This window comes from Natrix helvetica (genome assembly GCF_964273705.1).
Source record: "Natrix helvetica genome assembly, chromosome: 2".
In the NCBI taxonomy this organism is placed as follows: domain Eukaryota; kingdom Metazoa; phylum Chordata; class Lepidosauria; order Squamata; family Natricidae; genus Natrix; species Natrix helvetica.
The window spans coordinates 228,531,662-228,553,113 of NC_138552.1; the positions used below are offsets into that span (position 1 = coordinate 228,531,662).

Here is a 21,452-nt window from a genome sequence, read left to right on the forward strand (position 1 = left end):
AAGGGACTCGGGGCGGTGTACAGACACCACATTAAAACCATATACAAAGGATAAATACACTTAAAAACGAATTAAACTCTTAAAGCTGTACAGGATGGTAAAAATTAAAAATCAACTTAAAACCAACCCCTAAAATTTAAAAGTGCAGAATTGAGGGATTAAACTGGGATTAGGCCAGGCCAGCTAAACTAAACAGGTGGGTTTTAAGCTTCTTACGGAAGGAACAGAGATCGGTAGTTATTCTGATGTCAGGGGGGAGGTCATTCCAGAGGGTCGGGCCCATCACAGAGAAGGCCCTACTCCTGGGCGTCGCCCGCTGGCACTGCCTCGTGGACGGCACCCGGAGGAGTCCCTCTCTGTGAGAGCGGATCGGCCGAAGGGATGTATGGGGCAGGATACGATCCTGCAAGTACCTAGGTCCTGTGCCATGGAGCGCTTTAAAGATGATAATCAACACCTTGAAATGCACCCGAAAAGCCACAGGTAGCCAGTGCAGCTCGCGCAGGAGAGGTGTTACATGGGAGTACCTAGAGACTCCCGCAATTGCCCGCGCGGCCGCATTCTGAACCAACTGCAGCCTTCAGGCGCATCTCAAGGGGAGCCCCATGTAGAGAGCATTACAGTAGTCCAGCCGGGACGTCACAAGTGCATGGGTGACTGTGCGGAGGGCGTTCCGGTCCAATAGGGGACGCAATTGGCGCACCAGGCGGACCTGGTGAAACGCCCCCCTTGCCACGGCCGTCACATGGTCATCCATTGACAGCCGGGCATCTAGGAGGACGTCCAAATTGCGTACCCGATCCACGGGGGCCAGCTGTTTGCCCCCAATGGCCAGTGATGGAAGCATCTGGTTGAACCAGGGTGCCGGTAGCCACAGCCACTCCGTCTTGGACGGGTTGAGTTTGAGTCTGTTACCTCCCATCCAGATCCGTACGGCTTCCAGACACTGGGACATCACTTCGACGGCATCGTTGGGGTGGTTCGGGGTAGAAATGTACAACTGGGTGTCGTCCGCGTACAGGTGGTAATCCACCCCGAACCCACGAATGATCTCACCCAGCGGCTTCATATATGTGTTGAACAGGAGAGGCGAGAGGACCGACCCCTGCAGCACCCCGCAGGTGAGCGGCCTCAGGTTCGACCTCTGCCCCCCTGTCAACACACATTGCGCTTGGCCAGAGAGGTAGGAGGAGAACCACCGCAAAACGGTGCCCCTCACCCCCAGCCCCTCCAGATGATGCAATAGGATACCATGGTCGATGGTATCAAAAGCCGCCGCGAGGTCTAATAGGACCAAGATGGAGGAACAACCCCCATCTCTGGCCCTCCAGAGATCATCCACCAACGCGACCAAAGCCGTCTCCGTGCTATGGCCGGGCCGGAAACCGGACTGGCGCGGGTCCAGATAATCAATTTCCTCCAGGTGGCGTGGGAACTGTTGTGCCACCACACTCTCTACAACCTTTGCCAGGAAGCAAAGGTTGGAGACGGGACGATAATTAGCTAACACAGCCGGGTCCAGGGAAGGCTTCTTGAGTAGGGCCTCACCACCGCCTCCTTTAAGACGGCTGGCAAGAACCCCTCTCTCAGAGAAGCGTTGACTAACTCCTGGAGCCAGCCTCGTGTGACCTCCCAGGATGCCAGTATAAGCCAGGAGGGACACGGGTCCAATAAACATGTATCCAGATTGCTGTAGTTTGTAGAGGAAAATTAATGCCTTTTATAACTAAGGTATCTTTCGTCAATCATCTTAAAGCAACCAACATCGCTTCAGAAGAAAGTTAAAATGTCTTCTGCCAATGATTTTTGCCAAAGATATTACCAGAACAAGTAAAGGAGGTTCAGGTTAGGGCCTTTAAGAAAATTATTGTCATCTACAACTCCTTTAGGAAGGACTGGAACAGAAAATAAGGACCGACAACTGACCGTACTAGACCCACTTTTTAAATGCAGGTTTGTACTTGGAGGTGAACAGAGTTACTGACTTCTTTTGCACTCTCCAACACTTATGTTGGTTTTAAACTTTTACTTCTGGAATCTACATCACACCATACTGCAACTTAAAAGAATCCTTAATGTAGTATTTTATCATTTTATCTTTTCTCCAGATGATGTAATAGGTCAAATGTGTTACCACTGTTTTTCATTGAAATGATGTGAGGCATGGCAGTACTAGGCATCCACAATAAAATTCTTATAGTAATCATTCACAACCAACTTCTCCACATACTTGCTCAAAGGCAGTAGTTTTCCCTAAAAGCCCAAGAAGGACAAAAGTTTCATATCACATTAAGGAAGGAGTTCCATATTAAGACCATTACTAGTCAAGGAGTCTGAATAACATACAAGCTGGCAATTGTGTTGGTCCCAAGCAAAGCTATTGTTATCAAGAATTAGTACTTCTCTAGGAGCAGAGTGCTGACCTCTTAAGAACTATTAAGAATTTAAGAATGGTTTCAATGAAACCTATTTCTTGGGAAATTGCTTGTTAGAATGGTTTTCCTTAACTATCTTATATTGCTTTAGGCTTGGATCAAATGATGTACAAGACAATTTTCATTCAATTTTCCTAGGGGTTGGAGGGACAAAAATGAGCCAAAACTTTTTGGCAAAAAAAGAGAGGCATGCATAGCCTTTAGGAGGCTTGTAGAGTGCTCCTGGGGGCTGGGGGGGGGGGGAATGACTCAACCCCCAGAAGCACTTTGCAGGCCTCCCAACCCCCAGGAGCACTTTGCAGGCCTCCCAAATCCTCTGCACATCCATTTTTGTGATGGGGGTGAGGTTTCAGGAGGCCAAAAATACTGTATTCAGTGTATAAGACGCACCCAGATTTTCACCCTCTTTTTTGGGGGGAAAAGGTTCGTCATACTCCGAAAAATATGATAGTCCAGACAAGAACCACAACTGAGTACTAGTTCTATCATTATTGAAAGATTATGTTAATAGAATCTTCTGAAATGCTTCCCATGCAGTCTGTGGCTCTTCCTCCTATCTTACAAAGCCCTCCCTCCCTCCTTCCCTCCCTCCCTCCCTTCCTTCATTATATTTACAAATAATTCAAGGTGGTTAACATATCCAACACAACTTCCTCCTATTTTTTCCACAACAGCAACCTGTGAGTTGAGTTGGACTGAAAGAAAGCAACTGGCCCAAGGTCACTCAAGTTGATTTTCATGATTTAGGTGGCACTTAAACTCACCGTCTCTGGATTTCTACCCTATTGCCTTAACTACTAGACCAACCTGGCTAAACCACTAGATCTAGCTTAATCACTACACCAAACATACTATTTACAACCATAGGATAAAACAATATTCCGCCAAAAATAAGAACAAAAAACAATAAAGCAGAAACAGAAAACTCTGGCGCCACAACCAAACATCTCCAATGTAATCCACAACACTTATCCTCCAACTCTGGTTTCATCCCATTCCCACACTTCAGAAAGCCAGTTCTTCAGTGTTTTCCAGACGGTTAAAAGGATGAGGGCCTGTTGAACCTCAAGAGGAGAAATGTCTATGGGGCAAAGGCTGCCACAAAAAAGGAATACTTCCTTAGTCTCTTTTGCCATCAAGGAAAGTTTACCTTGATGTCATCTTAAGTAGGGTTTATCAGACTCAAGACAAGGTGTATGAGATCTAATTATCAGTGGGAATACAGTGGGTAATTTAAAAGGCTACAGACAGTGATCTACTTACGATCATAATTGGGACCAGAATTTGGCCTGATGGCAAAATTTAAAGGAAGGGACCTGCAGTGGTTTTTTTAAAAGCAAGAATAACAGTATTTGGGTGGAGGGGGAAGCACAGCAATGAAAAGGACATGATTGATTGACCATTGTCAAAAGTAATCTTATCAAGTTTTAAAGTCAGAATGAATACTGTCTCTAGGACAATTAGTTAATTTATGTGCTTGTTCAGTTCATCTTCCTATGTTAAAATAATCTCTTTGTACATGCCGTTATCAAAGCACAGCATAATTGGAGGAAATTGACTGCTTTAGAAAAATGGTAAAAGTTCGTATATACAAAGTAGCACTTTATATATAAATCATAATGTTTGTTCTGTGTAGGTTGGTTATTGCAGTTCCTATTATTGTATATAAAAATTTAAAAGTTGAAAATATGTAAATAGGATTGCATTTATAGTTAAATGCTTTATATCTTCTGTGTGACTTCAGTTAGATTATGAATAGATAACACATGGCCTTCAGATGTTGGATTCCAATTTCTACTATCCCCATGGGATTGATGTGAGTTACAGTTCTTCACGCCTGCCCTTTTAGTCCGTTCATATCTGAATGGTTTCCTAATGATATCCTATAGCCTACATATATTTAGGGTAGCTTGGTAACTGAATAGGGAATTCTGGGAGTTGAAGTCCACATATCTTACAATTCCCAAGGTTAAGAAAAACTCGTTTAGAGAATGTAACCGGATTTAATTTGTGTTTCTGCAAATGGGAGAGCTCATGTTTATGGAATAGGATGTGTTTTGGACGGGGTGAAATCAACTTACCTTTGCTACTGGTTCGGTAGCAATGTGAGCATGCACGTACTTCGCTCATGTGCACCACCTCTATGGATGTGATGACGTCCAGGTGGGTGGGCGGAGCCTGCTACCAAATGCGCCTGCAAAGGTAAGTGAACAGTGTGTGTGTGTGTACTGTGCGATTTAGATCAGCTAGAAAGCAGAAAATCCTGCTTTCTAGCTAATATAAATTGCGCGTCAAAGCTGATCATTGGATTATTTTTTTTACTACCAGTTCAGGCAAATCAGTGGCATTTTTACTACCAGTTCGGGTGAACAGGTCCAAACCAGTAGCATTTCATCCTTGGTTTTGGGGCAATGTCTTTATTTTATATTCTCCTAAACTATTCCCATCCTGTGCCGTCTATTGCAAAGCCCCTCAGTCTCCTAAAGGACAGTTGAGAAAGAACAAAATTAAGTGAAAACTGTTTCTTCTCCTCCTCCAATGTGTACCACCTTCCATTTGTAGAATCTCTGGGCCCAATCCAGTGGCCTAGCAGGATGGATGGATGAGAATCTGTTCGAATTGATTGAGGAAACCTAAATTGCCAACCTATGCAAGCCTGAGTTGAAACCCTTTTTATGTGAGTTAGCTGACTCACTCTGTACTGTAGCTGAGTATATCTGATAATTTTACTTGATCGCTTACTAGTCTTGTGAACACTACTTAAATTAATCAGAAGTTAGAATATCTATTCATAAGTGGGACACAAGGAATTTGAGATTCAAAATGTAGAAAGAATGCAAAAAGGGATTCAGTCAGCACAGCTTGAAGAGTTCTCATTCAAATAATTTCAGAGTATTGAAGTTCAGATTACCTTTAATCTGCATGGCTAAAATAGAATAAGGGATTCTCCCCAGCTTTTCAATAATACCTTGTGAAAACTGATCCCCTTTTCAAATGTTCAGAAATCAAAATTGCTATTTTTAAAGAAAGCCTCAGAGAACCCTGTCTTTTATCTTGAATTGTAGACATATGCAAGAAAGAACCCTGAAACACCACTGATACTCTTTTGTCCACTGAGACGTGTAAGCTTCTAGACACAAGATTGTTGTATACTTGCCTCTAGAGCTCTCTCCCCTTCCTCTTTGATGCCTTTAATTGAAAATGCAAAAACAGTCTTATTCAACTTTATGTGAAACTGAACTATTGTTTTATTATTCTGTTGTTTCCAATTTGATGGCAGACTTTTTTTTTGAACACATGACATTGTTGGCTTCTTTTCAAAGGGATTCCTTGGTAGACTGTATGCTATAATAAACTTTATTGTAATCCTATCACATGTATTATGCAGTGTTCATATGATACTCTTTTTAGTTAATAGAGTTTCTTTTGGCCCTGTGAATTGAAATAATATTATATTATCTTAATGTATTTGCAAGGAGAAAAGAAGCAAATGGAAAGTATATTGTGTCTAGCAATTGAAAATGTATAATATTCAATGAAAGGATAAATCATCACTAGAGTTTTGAAAATTCAAAGCTAATACAGTGTTTTTACTGTTATGCTGTTGGGCAGTAGGTGGCAAGCTTCACTTTTCCTTTTCCTTGTATTTATTTTCAAACTACAGATAGGCCAGAATTTCAAGAGGCTTATTTGAGTTCTCTGCAAGATGTCATTTCTTGGCAGAAAGAATTTGATTGACCTCTTTTTTACTCAACTGGAATTTTGAGTAGAAAGGCTTTTCCTATTTCCAGAAGGTAGAATAAATGTGAATAAATGCATAAATTATTGTTTCTAGACTGGTTTTAACAAAAATATAACTACTATAGCCAGTACATTGCAAATGAGTATCTGCCAAATATTGTTCTATTTAATTTGTGTCATGGGGCTGCGTCACATACATCTTCCATAGTTTTGAAGATATCCTATGAAAAATCAGTTCCCAGTTTATCATATCTCACTTGCCACAAACAAAATACTTGACTGAAAGAAATGAAAAGAAGGAAATACCGGCTTAAATCCTTTCCTAAGGAAAAATACCAGTTACGAGGAAAGATGGCGTTGTGAATATCGCTTCTCTATCGGTTCTTCCTGTGGGACAGTTCTGTGAGCAAATCTGATAGTAAATCAATGGTTTCTTCCATGTTATTCATAAATGCCCATAGCTGGCATAATACAATACAATACAATACAATAGCAGAGTTGGAAGGGACCTTGGAGGTTCTTCTAGTCCAACCCCCTGCCTAGGCAGGAAACTCTATACTGTTTCAGACAGATGGCTATCCAACATCTTCTTAAAGACTTCCAGTGTTGGGACATTCACAACTTCTGGAGGCAAGCTGTTCCACTGATTAATTGTTTTAACTGTCAGGAAATTTCTCCTCCATTCTAAGTTGCTTCTCTCTGTTAAGTAATTAAGCTCCCCGTTAGAAGAGCGAGTATGCAGAGAAGCGTAATGAGAGTGATATGGAATAACACGCACAAACCAGCATACAGAGACACTGAATAGTATAAAAATATAGTAGTTTACTATGTAGAAATATAGAGGTATTCAGAGTCCGGTTAACAGTCCAAGTCATACACAGTTCAGTAATTCAGTTATCAAAATAGTCAGTCTAACACACAAAGTATGGCTAAACAGTAGCAACTCAGTAACTCACAAGCAGTATCAACAGTATCCCCGATCAGCATCTAACAAAACAGAGAGCTAACAGCCATTCTGGCTCCCTCTTATGGCTGCTTGAAGTAACAAACCAATTACATCTCTTAAGCATTTAAAGTAACAGTAAAGTAATCATAGCTTATATACATTGCCAAGCCAAGCCTAGGGTTACATCCCTAACACTCTCCTTGATTAGTTTCCACCCATAGCTTCTTGTTCTACCCTCAGGTGCCTTGGAAAATAGTTTGACTCCCTCTTTTTGTGGAAACCCCTGAGATATTGGAACACTGCTATCATATCTCCCCTAGTCCTTCTTTTCATTAAACTAGACACACCCAGTTCCTGCAATCGTTCTTCATATGTTTTAGTCTATTAATCATCTTTGTTGCTCTTCTCTACACTCTTTCTAGAGTCTCCACATCTTTTCTACATCATGGCGACCAGAACTGAATGCAGTATTCCAAATGTGGCCTTACCAAGGCATTATAAAGTGGTATTAACACTTCAGGTGATCTTGATTCTATCCCTCTGTTTATGTAGCCTAGAACTGTCTTGGCTTTTTTGGCAGCTGCTGCACACTGCTGGCTCATATTTAAATGGTTGTCCACTAGGACTCCAAGATCCCTCTCACAGTTTCTACTATTGAGCAAGGTACCACCTATATTGTACCTGTGCATTTCGTTTTTCTTGCCTAATTGTAGAACCTTACTCTTTTCACCATTGAATTTCATTTTATTAGATAGTGTCCAATGTTCAAGTTTGTCAAGATCCTTCTGTATCTTAAGCCTATCTTCTGGAGTGTTGGCTATTCCTGCCAGCTTGGTGTCATCTGCAAATTTGATGAGTTCCCCATTTATTCCCTCATCCAAATCATTGATGAAGATGTTGAAGAGTACTGGGCCTAAAACAGCGCCTTGGGGTACTCCACTGTATACTTCCCTCCATGTAGATGCAGTTCCATTGAGGACTACACGTTGAGTGCGGTTGATCAGCCAGTTACGAATCAATTTGGTGGTGATGCTGTCTAATCCACATTTTTCTGCTTTATGGTCTACCTTATCAAATGCCTTGCTGAAGTCCAAGTAAACTATATCGATGGCATTTCTCTGGTCCACTAATTTTGTCACTTCGTCAAAGAATGCAATAAGATTAGTCTGGCATGATCTGTTTTTGACAAACCCAAGTTGGCTTTTGGCTATTACTTTAGTATTGCTCTAAGAAGAATGGACCAAAAAGAATAATTCTATGTCTGCAAGGTTCTATAATAAAATGTATGAATGACATTTCTTGGGGGAAATGCTGCCCAGGAAACAATTAGTCAAGGGAGGCAGGCCACTTAATGGCCAGAGAAAGAAACTTAGCAAATACCCATCTTAATGAATCAAGAATTTAAAAGTGGAAGTGGAAAGTTTGTGCCTTCAGACTTGCAAGATTCTGTCAACGTAGCCTTACATTAAAGTAGAATTAGTTCAGCTTGTCGCGTTTTCTGTGGTTTATCTGGGAGGGTGACGAGGCACATGATCAAAGTCAATGCTTCTATATTGAAAAGGGGTGGCATATTTTTGTGCTATTTTGAGCTGGAGAACAGATGAAAACTATAATAAAAGTTCTCAGCGCTCTCACCTGCATCCCCTTGTGTCGCTCTCCCCCCATAAATATTAATGTGACCCCTTAGTCCTAAGAAGTTTATTTATCCCTGATTAGCCAAGAGTTACTCTGGCATGTTTTAGAGGGCACCCAATTGGTTTCTAAGAAGTTGGAGTAATATTTTGAGCTGTAAATGACATATCAAAGACTTCTTTCCTACTAAATGATCATGTCCTGCAGCTGACTGAGATCATTAGCAAAAGTGGCTTCTCATAAGCTTGCCTTCTAATCTTTGACAGGTGGGGTCCTGGAGATATGTGGTATGCCCCAAATATGGCTTGTTTGATTGGTGTCATCCTTGTATATTTCTGCTTCTGAGAAAAGTTTCATTTGACCTTTAAGCAGCTGATTATTTCATTTGTTCTGGATGAAAAGTTTCTCCTGATGCCCTACTTAGCATGGTCTCAGGCTCTAGGCTGCAGAAACTTTTTTTGGGGGGAGGAAGATAATTTACACACGGCACTTTTTCCATTCCTGAATCCCTGCAAACTCTTTTGAAGCCAACTAATGCCGTCATGTTTACCACTGTAGATCTTGGAAAGCAAGAAAAAGGCAAGAAATGAGCCAAAGCTGTAAGCGATTATTGCCAAAGAATAGCTGCAAAACCACCAAGCCACCCTTCCTTCGTTGCATTTTTAAAACCTATTTTTACCTGTGATGGTGAAAGGCAGCATGCTGTTGGTAGTTGGGCAGTCAGACGTTCCACTCAGCAGCTGTAACCATAGTGACACGTTGAAGTAGAGGGAATTGGGAGGGAGGAATGTAAATTCTAAACTAGGCTTACAGACAGACACCAGGGGTCAGAATAGTAAAAGTTGCCTTAGAGGAGAAGAGGTGGTTCTGAAAGAACAAAAATCCCATCATCCTCAGCCACTCATAAAGCAGAGCCACTTGGACAAAAAAAAAAACCCCTTTCCCATCAACAGCATGGCGCTCTTTGCAGCTGGGTGATTGCCATAAAAGAAAAGGGTGGGAGGCAGGATTCTTGTCAATTTCCCCGCAGCTTCTTTTCCCTGTCTTATCACCAAGGGAACAGATGCAAGAATCTGCAAAGAGACCAAACAGACTTAAACCCTATCACATTTGAAAGTGAAACCAGCAGGATATAGTGCCTGAGGATATGCAAAAATGATCTAAACAGTTCCTGTGAAGTATGACCTGTGAAGCTGCCAAGGCACCTTTCCCCTTTAAGGACCAGTGCATCGAATGTTGGTGAATTGAAAGTGTAAAGTTGGGTGGGAAGAAAAACAGCGTGAAAGCTCTGCAGGGCCTCATTCAGTGTTGGGATTCAAATTTTTTTTTACTACCAGTTCTGCTTGGTGGGCGTGGCATGGCTTGGTGGGCATGGCAGGGGAAGGATACTGTAAAATCTTCATTCCCATCCCACTCCAAGGGAAGGTTACTGCAAAATCCCCACTTCCTTCCGATCAACTGTGATTCGGGATGCAGAGAATAGATGGGGGCGTGGCCAGTCAGAGTTGGTATTTACCGCTTCTCCGAACTACTCAAAATTTCCGCTACCGGTTCTCCAGAACTTGTCTGAACCTGCTGAATACCACCTCTGGCCCTCATTGCTGCAAATGAAAACTTATTTTTGGTTATTGCACAAATACATCCGTTCAGTTGAACACAGATCATGAAAACAGAAGGCTCTAGAGAGCATTCTGGAGTAATACAAATAGCCTGTGTAGAAACACTCTTAGTTTTCCCTTTGACTAATTAATTGCTTTTATGTTACTCACTTGTTGACCAAAAGGTGGAATGAAATTTAAAATAAGCTTTTAAAACATTCTTAATATCTAAGAAATAGTTTTGTAGAGAGAAACCTACACCATGATGGAAAAAGTTGTAGTATTCAGCTGTATCCTTTTGATCTAACCCGGGCAATATTTTATTTTCTTTGGATTTTTCTGGGCAAATATTTTACTTTCTTTGGATGAAAATATTTAGCATCATATAGAAAAATATTTCTTTTCTGTTTTCCTAGCCCATCCATTCATCTTCTGTTTGTGTCATATACATACCGTAGTTGTTTCCCTTGCAAATATGCCTTTTTTTGTTTCTCCCTATCTCTGTGTAACCTCCAGATTCCACTTATCCCCCCTTCTCTGCTTCAGTCCAGTACAGTCCAATTCCTAACTCTTTCTTTGTATATAGCAGCTGTCCCCAGTTTAATAGTATTTGCAGAAATGTTGGCAAATCTGGCCAACAGTAACACACATTTACCCTACAAGGGACTCCAACTACACAAGCCTAAAGCTTAGGAGAAAAAAAGAATGTTTTAATTTTAATTTAAAGTTATATTCAGTCGTAAATTTCATTTGAGATACAGTAAATACCGTGTTTCCCCGAAAATAAGACAGGGGCTTATTTTCTTTTGCCCCACGAAATATGGCCTTGGGCTTATTATAGGGGAGGGCTTATTATTTCTGGGGCAGGTGAGAAGCAAGGCGCGCCTTTTACCTTTCCAGCTCCGTCGCGTTCCTCGCCATTGTGCTCAGGGAAGTGGCTGGTAAAAAAAAAAAAACTTCTCGCGAGTTCAATCAAACATCTTGAAATCGCGAGAAGGTTTTTTTTTTACCAGGGGCTTCCCTGAATACAATGGCAAGGAACGCGACGGAGCTGGAAAGGTAAGAGACACGCCTCGCGGCCCAACACCACCCACCTTGCCCCAATGGTAAAGGCAGCCTGCCTGGTTCCCTTCCCCGCCATCCCTTTAACGAGGGGTGGCAGGTGGGGGGGGGGACAAGCGAGGCATGCCTCTTAACTTTCCAGCTCCGTTCCGTTCCTCGCCCTTTCGCCGATTGAATCCCCTTGTAAAAAAAACCTCATGAGTTCAACTCGCAAGATTTTTTTTACAAGGGGATTCAATGAGCGAAAGGGCAAGGAATGCGATGGAGCTGTCAGTCTCTGGTAGCGCTAGGACACGCGTCGCGCTTCTCCCCCCCCACACCTCTCCCCCCTCACTAAAGGGACGGCAGGAGAGGGAACCAGGCAGGCTGCCTTTACTGTTGGGGCGAGGTGGGCGGTGTTGGGCTGCGATGCGCACCTCTTTCCAGCTTCATCGCATTCCTCACCCTTTCGCCAATTGAATCCCCTTGTAAAAAAAAACCTCATGAGTTCAACTCGCAAGATTTTTTTTACAAGGGGATTCAATGAGCGAAAGGGCGAGGAACGTGACAGAGCTGGAAAGATAAGAGGTGTACCTCACAGCCCAACACCGCCCACCTCGCCCCAACAGTAAAGGCAGCCTGGCTGGTTCCCTTCCCTGCCATCCCTTTAGTGAGGGGTGAGAGGTGGGGGGGGGAGAAGAGCGACGCATGTCCTAGCGCTACCAGAGACTGACAGCTCCATCGCGTTCCTCGCCCATTCGCTCATTGAATCCCTTTGTAAAAAAAATCTTGCGAGTTGAACTCATGAGGTTTTTTTTACAAGGGGATTCAATCGGCGAAAGGGCGAGGAACGGAACGGAGCTGGAAAGTTAAGAGGCATGTCTCGCTTCTCCCCCCCACCTGCCACTCCTCGTTAAAGGGATGGCGGAGAAGGGAACCAGCCAGGCTGCCTTTACCATTGGGGTGGGCGGTGTTTTTTTGCACGAGAAGGAACAGGCGGGAGGGGTTGATCACATTGCTGGCCTGCCGCTGTTTTTGCCGCGAGCCCTCTTTTTGCCCCGGAAGCCGGTAGGTGGTACAGTGTTAATGGTGGGGACTGGTTGCGCATGCGCTTAAATATTTGGGGCGGGCTTATTTTCAGGGAAGGGCTTGTTATGGCGCATGCTCTGAAAAGCCCGATTGGGCTTATTAGCAGGGCATGTCTTATTTTCGGGGAAACACGGTAGCAATATATAAAAATAGGAATATTAATTTTCCATTAGACAGAACAAGGAGAAATATCCAAAATCACTTGGATGGCCATCTAAGAGACAAGTTATGAAGAACTCTATTCCTGAGGGTTCAGTTGTAGCACCAGCAATAGCACATAGACTTATATACCGCTTCACAGTGCTTTACAGCCCTCTCTAAGCAGGCTTTATAGAGTCAGCATATTGCCCCCAACAATCTGGGTCCTCATTTTACCCATCTCAGAAGGATGGAAGGCTGAGTCAGCCTTGAGCCTGGTGAGATTTCAACTGCCAAACTGGCAGCCGAAGTAGCCTGCAGTACTGCACTCTAACCATTGCGCCACCGCGGCTTATATTTCTGAACACCTGTGGGGACAGTTTGCTGAGTGCATGGAGGTGAAACAGAGCTGTGAATTTGAAACCTCTTTATCCACTGGGACAGCCCAAAGATTAGATGACGGACATGCTGTCATAAACTATTTCTTTTTACTAGAACTACGGTATTAAAATAAAGTCTTACCTGGCACCACCAGTGTGACTTACAGAGAAGAGTGGTTGAAACTGCTTTTTGCTTGTTGAGATCTATCAAAAAACAAATTGTGACAGATTTAAAGACTTGGATCCAACTTGAGGCTCTAACAAAGTTAGGGAAGGTTTTTAGCCAGTGTTCCATTGTGGGAGTCTACTAATCTTGGTTTACGTAGAATCTAGAAAATGGGGTGTGCGGGGTTTCTGTGCAAAAGCTTTTTGAAGCAATGACCATGTTTTGTATCGAGTTTGGTGACTCACAACATTTATGAAACCTTATACTTTATAATTTTTATATATGCATTATAATTTTTAATAAAAAGAAATGGGGAAATTAATAAAGATCATAAAATAGCATACATATCAATTGTATTTGATTGAAATCAAATAAATCAATGGTTAAAAAGTTGCTATTGATTTTTCACAATAAAGTGTTGGGAAGTCCTCTGCCAATTGAGAAGCAATAACTGTCAAGTTCATTTTTATTTTAGCTTTGGTGGGCTTTGTAGGGAATTCCTAGAGAACGCCTGTTAAATGTTTCTTGCACTAAAAGTGAAGTTCAAAGGCAAACTTTCTTTTTGATGCTGAAAGGGGCAAATTACTGAAAGTTACTATATAATTTTTGCCAAGTTGTTTGACTTATTATGAATGTTACTGTGGTTTTCTCATTTCAATAATAGTCCCAGTGTTTTAAATTAAGGATGACTCACAAAGGATTTTATATCTGATCTAATATCCTGTGTAATATGCAATGTAATATAGCTGAAATCCCTGTCATTGTTTCATTTTAAATATCTTGATCAACGTCTTTGTAAACTGTTTTCTAGTGATTTTAGTTAGTATATAGGCACTTAGGCTTTATCTATATGCACTGACAAATTTTAACTATCAAAATAAAGAACATATTCTAGAATTCACTACAATACCCCTATTCATTCTTTTTCTTTCATATGGAAAACACTGAGCTAGCCTGAACTTTAAATGAATGCTCAATTGTGTGACCTGTATTCTGTTGTAAATTTCTCATTGAAGGAATAATACAAAATTCTATACAGAGTATTGTTAGAATTTTTCAATTTTATGCTCAAAGCATCTTTTTATTTTCAAGATGCTTTCACTTACTGTTTTTTTTAAATGTCAGCAGCATATGTTTTAAATGGTATCTGGCTTTGCTTTCACATAATACTGTATATGGAATAATCTGCAGGAATGTGTAGAAATAGGATTTGGTTCAGAAAATTGTTTGTGAAATGAAGTTTGCAGAACTTACAATGAACCAGATATCCTACCATATTTGGTCAGATCTGTTGTCCAAAAATATGTGCTTCTTCTCTAGTGTATAGTGCAGATTGTTTATTTGTTTTTGGCATTATCAAATGATAAAAGAGGCACACTATCTCATTTAAAGCACATTTTCCCACTGAATCTCCTGGATTTGCTTTGTTGCATGGACCTGCTACTAATTCAGCTGTCACTAATTCAAAATTCTATGTTGAAAGTCTTCTTGTTGTACATTTCATGGTTGTAGTTGGACATTAATTAGTTCCGGGTATGAATTGACTCTCTTTAAAAATGAGAATGCCACTTCATGAGCAAAGAGATTGTAGTTGGATACGGCAGTTCTTTCATATCTTCAACAACCAGATTTTCTTTAAAAAGAAAAAAATAGGGCTGATCTCATCTGACATGTATTTTCCCACATTTCACATATCTACACTTTATGATCTGTGGTTCTGTTTGAAGGAATACTCTTACACATGTGCAAAATAGTAAATTATTTATATATATACATAAAATCCATTTTTAAGCTCTTGTTGCCATCTGGAGTGCCTAGGCTGGATTAGATTCCTTCCTATAATTAGAGCTGTGTTCGGTTTAGAAATACTTAGCCTTGCTTTATTGCCCTTTTTTCATTAGGGCTTTGCTGTTTTGAAAATAAAAGGCTTAATCCTATTTAACATCCAAAGACACGCTCTTACTTCTTAAAAATACTATAGTCCATGTCACTCTAGGACTGCTAAACACCTTTTCACTAATGGTGATGTAAGATTCCTTTTTCCAATATTTTTCAGCGGGGCTGTTTCAGTGTACTGTATTTTAATACTTTTTAAATGAGTTCTGGTCATGATGTACCATTATGAGGAGATAATAATCTTTGTTCAGCAATGAAAGGAGCATAATGTATAATCCAGAACCAGGCCTTTAATTATACACCATCTATTTTGTGCTATGAATGCCATGTATTTTGCCATATTCATTGCAAGACCCCCTATGCTAAATGGCTGTTTCGTGTTGTCTCTGATGTAGTTGTTTACTGTGAAAATGAAACGAAATGCCAGGAGTAGAGTTAATAGATGCATTCACCATCAACTATCTCTGGCTGCCCACAAACTAATGACCACATTCTTGTACAATAGATTTGTCCCCAAGGGGTCATACTGCTATATCAGTTTGTTGTACTGATGATTTATAATATACTTACTGGCTAGTAAATTAGGTAGCATATGCAGAAGGTTAAAGAAAACTTGTGTATTTCTGGATAGAAGATTAAATAAAATTGCAAAACCTGAAGCAGAGATGTAAAAAGTAGCTATTTTACTTTTAGCAACAGATGGAAGCGACTAATATAGCTTTGATTTTATTACCATTGCTGTTGTGAGTTACAAAGTCATGTCCGACACATCGCGACCCCATGGACAACATTCCTCCAGGCCTTCCTGTCCTCTACCATCCTCTGGAGTCCATTTAAGCTCACACCTACTGCTTCAATGACTCTATCCAGCCACCTCATCTCTGTCATCCCCTTCTTTTGTCCTCAATCTTTCCCAGCATTAGGCTCTTCTCCATTGAATCCTTTCTTCTCATTAGGTGGCCAAAGTATTTGAGTTTCATCTTCAGGACCTTGCCTCCTAAAGAGCAGTCAGGTGTGATCTCTAGGACTGACCAGTTTATTACTGTTAGTACAGTTCTTTAGAGGAACTTTGTGGAAAAAATATGGAAAAAATAAACTTTCTAAATGTTATGCTGATATAATTGAAGTTTGAATTAGAAATCAGCTATATGTAAAGTTGGATAAAAGACATCTCAGAGCCAGCAATGTATTCTAATTTGTTCAGCTCCAATCCTGTCAACATTTCATAGTCCTAGAATTTCTAGGGCCTGCAAATTAAATGAGGTTGTCAGTGGGTTTTTTCCCCCTTCCTTGTGCAAACCGTGCTTGTATAACTTGTATTATAGAGTCCTCAGGGGCCATTATGTTAATATTATATTAATATTATATAATTTTCATATTAAAGGGTTGTTTGTAAAATATAATTGGTATTATTCAATTGTTGACGTCCTTGTGCCCAAGTAGTGTCTTTGCAATATTTCCCTGATAGTATTATTTGTTTTTTGGGGGGACCTGATAAGTAAATAGTGCAATTATCCAATTCCGGCCTCGTTCAATTTGTTGATGCCTAAAATGCTATGCATAATTGATTCATTCATTTTTTTACTGTGTTGAGCTTTTCCAAGTACTTGCTTGGGGGGTGGGGGTCATGTTGGACACACAGCTCCTGTTCAAAGAGCTGGTATAGCTATAGGCAAGGGGGCTGTTGCATAAATACTTCTAGTGTGCCACTTGTACCCTTAGGTGGACCAGGTGGGCCTTCAAACAGTCATTCACACCTTAGAAAGCTCATAAATGGATTACTATTTTTACATGAAGCATACTTTACATGAAACTACACTGAACGGCCACTTAAAAGCTATAGCTGGTCAGAATGCAACAGCATGGGCAGTGGTGGGCATACTTTCTTATGCTCAAGTAACAAAATGTACTGTTACCAATTAGCTTGTAGGTGCTGGTTATCTTTACAAAGCTCTTTGTGCTATGAACTTGATTATTTGTGGAATTACTAATCCCTGGTTCTTTCTGCTTTTCTAGTGTGATCGGGCATTATGTACACGCCCATCAGTTATGTAATGTTGTCTTATGGGAAATGGGCAGTCTTCTCTATCATATTGCTTACTCTCTGGAGATCCAGATGGTCCCACCCTGATGATGTTTAGGAAGCTATTAAAGACTGTATATTCTCCCAGGACCTGGTACAAAATGATTGAGCCTCTGCTGGATGTGTATTTGGTTATAGGTTGGTGCTGATTAGTTTTTCTCCTTTGTAATTTTTTACTTTTTTAATTACAAGCCTCCATGTTTCCATTGTAATTCAATCTTTGCAGTTTCAGATTTCCTTTCCTTTCAGAGTAATGTAACAACTAGTTATCCAAAAGGCTTTAATCTAGCTGTGTCATAAACACTATTAGTATTCCAAAAGATCTTCGGCTATTCTTCAACAGGATGAACGCCAACAACCCCAAGAGAACCATGATTCATCATTATATTGCCAGTTACTTTTACCTTGTCTATTTATGTAATCCCCTTGGTAAAATAAAGAAGCGGTTTATCATTGTTTGCAATTGATCATCCACCTCCAGCATCTTCCTATATGTTACCCAATACAGAATAGATGTCTGCTTCTTTAGCTGGGATGACTGCCACACCTTGAATAATCTTGGTCGAAGAATATATATTTTGATCTAAACCAGTGGTGGGTTCTGGATCCTTAGAGCCTCCACGAGCCTCAGCGACGCTCCAGCTGCTCAGCGGAGCATCGTGCAAGCACTGTACATGCCAGGCGTGAGCGCAGAAGCGCTGAAGACTTAAAAGACCAGTAAGGAGCTCGGGCAGGCAGGCCCTCCGAAGCACCGTACCGGAACAGTATCGGACAGGCTCCGGTATGCCCGTACCGTGGCGTACCGCCTGCAACCCATCACTGATTTAAATGCCTGGAATACTTTGCTCATCCTTCACAGGGGCACCCCAACCCCGCTGCATAAACCACAGTGAGGAACATACAAAATCTAAGAGGGCACTTAAAAAACAACAACCTAGGTCTGAATTATTTATTCATCCTCACATAGTTCCCTGATTGAGGCTTTGTCCAGCTACTGTATTAAAGATCTGAAGAAACTGTTTTATTTTATAGGTAGAAAAATAAGTGTGGAATATGAAAGTACACTAATAGATAAGATTTTTAAAGCCATTGATATGGGTTGGTGACAGATGGTGATTATGACAGATTTTCAGTATCATTCACCATTGTATCTTACTAGAGAAGCTTTTCAGCTGTTTGAACAACATAATGGATCACTGTAGTCCACTTTGAAGCAGGATTTATGGACAGGTGGGGGAGGAAATAACTTGAACTTCAGAAACTTAAAAGTCAGTTCCAACAAGGCACAATTGTTGAGCCTTGGGCCATTATTTGTGAGAAATGATGTTCTGCTTTTGGAAATACATTCTTCTTTAGCCTGGGTATTTTCTAGCTGTGTCATCTGTAGCTCCAAGAATTTCACAGCCGATGTGTCTGTTGTTGAGAATTCTGGAAGATGAAGGTCCCATCTATGGTCCCTAAGTTGTGGAGGCTTGCATGAAGAAAGGCCTCTTGATTTTTCTCAGTGTATTTTGCTGTGAGTTCCCATCATCTTGTAGGAAGTTAGCACCAACCCCTCTCCTAGGAAAATGAGATATTTTAGGAAATATTAAAAGGGCAGAATATTTCCCCTAAAAGGGAGGCAGAAACTCAGCCCCCCACCTTTGTCAATGGGCCATTAAGGCCTGACCCAGTCTATTCTACATAACAAAGATCTACCTCCTTCATGCAGAGCCATAATAGAATCCCAAAGCCCTTTCATTACATCATCATCCAGCAAGAATCAACCAAGCATGGTACTCAAAAACACAGCCTACAAAGTTACCCCTGCATGGCCCCATGGGAGTCTGACAACCAATCAGAATACAAGCTCAAATTCAAATCCCAACAGAGGTATAAATCTCTCTCTCTCTCCACTCCATGTGCCTTGATGGCCGGAATTCTCAAGCGATGTGGTCCTGTTCACCATTAAAACCATCTTTACAAACAGCCACCATTGTTTCCAGTGTCTTTCTCCCCACTTGGAACTGAACCCAGATGGACATTTCTTCCAACAATCTGAAATGAGGGGATCTTTTTTAGACAATGTTTTGCTGTGGAATTTTCTGTTTCCAAAATGGCTTGCCTCTTCAGCGATTTTATAGGTGTTGTGACCTCTAATGTTTAGTCTCAATCTTGCTTGATTATATTTAGTTTCACTTTTTATTGTGTTTATTAAAATGGCATGGACATTTTGTATTGAAGACCTATATAGAAAAGTTTAACTTAACATTTACATACATTTTTAATGCCAAAAAGTATATTGGTGAAGGAGGAACTTCCTGCTTTTTTTTTTCTTGACTGATTTAATTTTTTTGACAGATTTCATCTAAAATGGCTTTAAAAATCTTACCACTTTATGACTCATCTAGGAGGGGATAAAAGCTGTAATCTATATAGAAATGAAAGTGAATCAGGGGTTGGTTTTTTTTTTTGAGGTTTTCCTCAACAGATGTGTTAGTAGATTGATTGATTTTCTGTTGTTCAATCTAATTAAGATGTTGAGTATATCTTCATTTTGCCTGATGTTTGGGCGTTCTTGGCAAGCAGATACAGGTATTGAAATATATAATCTTGATCTATTTCCTTTGTGCAACAACTAGAGCGGTTTATATTATACAAGTGTGATAAGATTCTACAAGGAGAAAGTAGGAAACAGTAAAAAAAAGTTTTTACATTGCTAAAATAATCACTTTTTCTAGAATATGCTCAAGTGTATGTGTAGTGCCTATAATAAACTACAAATAGATTAAAGCTATATGCGATAATCCTGTGAAATGTTTGCTCTTAAAGATAGACATTTATGTTGTGCTTTTTTTAATGAAGCAAATACAACGGATTAACAGATCAATAATCATTTTCCTGCCAGTCCAGGTAGCTGACCTTTCTTAGCATTGAAATGGTAGATAGTGAGATGCAGTAGATAAATTGTCAGACTAGGAGTAGATAAAAAAAAATCCACCTTCACCTCACAGAAATACAAGAGTGACATTGGGGCAGCCACTCTCATTTAGCCAACCCTATCTGACAGGGTTGCTGCTATGGGGCAAATATGAAGAAAAAGCCCCATTGAATTATTGGAGGCGAGTCAAGTGATAAACCTACCTCTAACAAATGTATTGTTGCAGTTAGTGCCACGGGGACTTAGTATGGGCAAATCTATTTATTTGGCTTCTTAAGTTTCTCATCTTTTACAGTGAGACCTCCTTTAGTGTAAACTATTCCAGTGTAAACTGAGCCATTAGTTTAATAAAGTGATTTTTAAAGTTGCCACGAAAATATAGATGTATATATGTGTTTTTGCACTTTGCCCAATGTACACAACTTTTGCAAACATTTTTAGTTCACATTTCAGTATAGCATTTTCTCAATTTATACAGTTTTGCACGTGCATTTTCCTAATTAACATGAACTTTTAATTAGTGAACTTTTAAAAGCTTTACGTATTAGCTAAAACATGCCACATAAGGCATTTTGCATTCCAATGTAAACTTTTAAAATTTCTACTTCAATATCTTTACTCCTCAATGGTAGTCCCATATTTGTGGATGCTTAAATACTAGTGGGCTGGGTATGTGAGTGCACAGTGTGATGAATTATGGAAAATGGAAGTTCATATTAAATAATATTTATATCACGCTTAAAAATGAAGAAATAGAATGGAAATAAAGGAATAGCAGATGATAGAAATGTATAAATGAGCTATGACTCTAAAAATAATTTATTTTTAAGAGCTGAGTGCGCGCAGTGGTTTGAGTGCAGGACTGCCGGCTATTTCAGCTGACTGCTAGCTGCAATTTGGCGGTTCAAATCTCACGGGCTCAAGGTTGACTCAGCCTTTGGTCCTTCTGAGGTGGGTAAAATGAGGACCCAGATTGCTGGGGAAAATATGCTGACTCTGTAAACCGCTTATAGAGGGCTATAAAGACACTATGAAGCAGTATATAAGTGTAAGTGCTGTTACTGTTTTTAATTATAGTTTGTGGATTTTGTAGAGGGATAAGACAGACTTTTCCTATATGCTTCCATCTGCTAATTGCCATCAAAATAGTTCAGTTTGCCTCAGCTCAATGCTGGCCAGGAATTTAGGGCCGATATTTGTTTGGTTCAGCTTTCATATAGCAGACAATCAGATCCCCCTGATGTTGTCTCATGGCCACTAATATTTTAGTGGTGGGTTAGTAAGCATTTCCATGCCACTACCATGATATAATACTAGTTGTTGGTATGCCTGATTAATGTTAATGAAACCCTATTACCCTATTTGAATAGAGTAAATAGGTTTGTTG

At 40.4% G+C, this 21,452-nt stretch overlaps 1 protein-coding gene across 2 annotated transcripts in view; it reads left to right on the plus strand.

Annotated features, from left to right (window-relative positions):
• Positions 1 to 21,452, plus strand: part of LTBP1 (latent transforming growth factor beta binding protein 1) — a 231,828-nt gene that overhangs the window by 30,453 nt on the left and 179,923 nt on the right. The gene's annotated exons all lie outside the window — the stretch shown is intronic.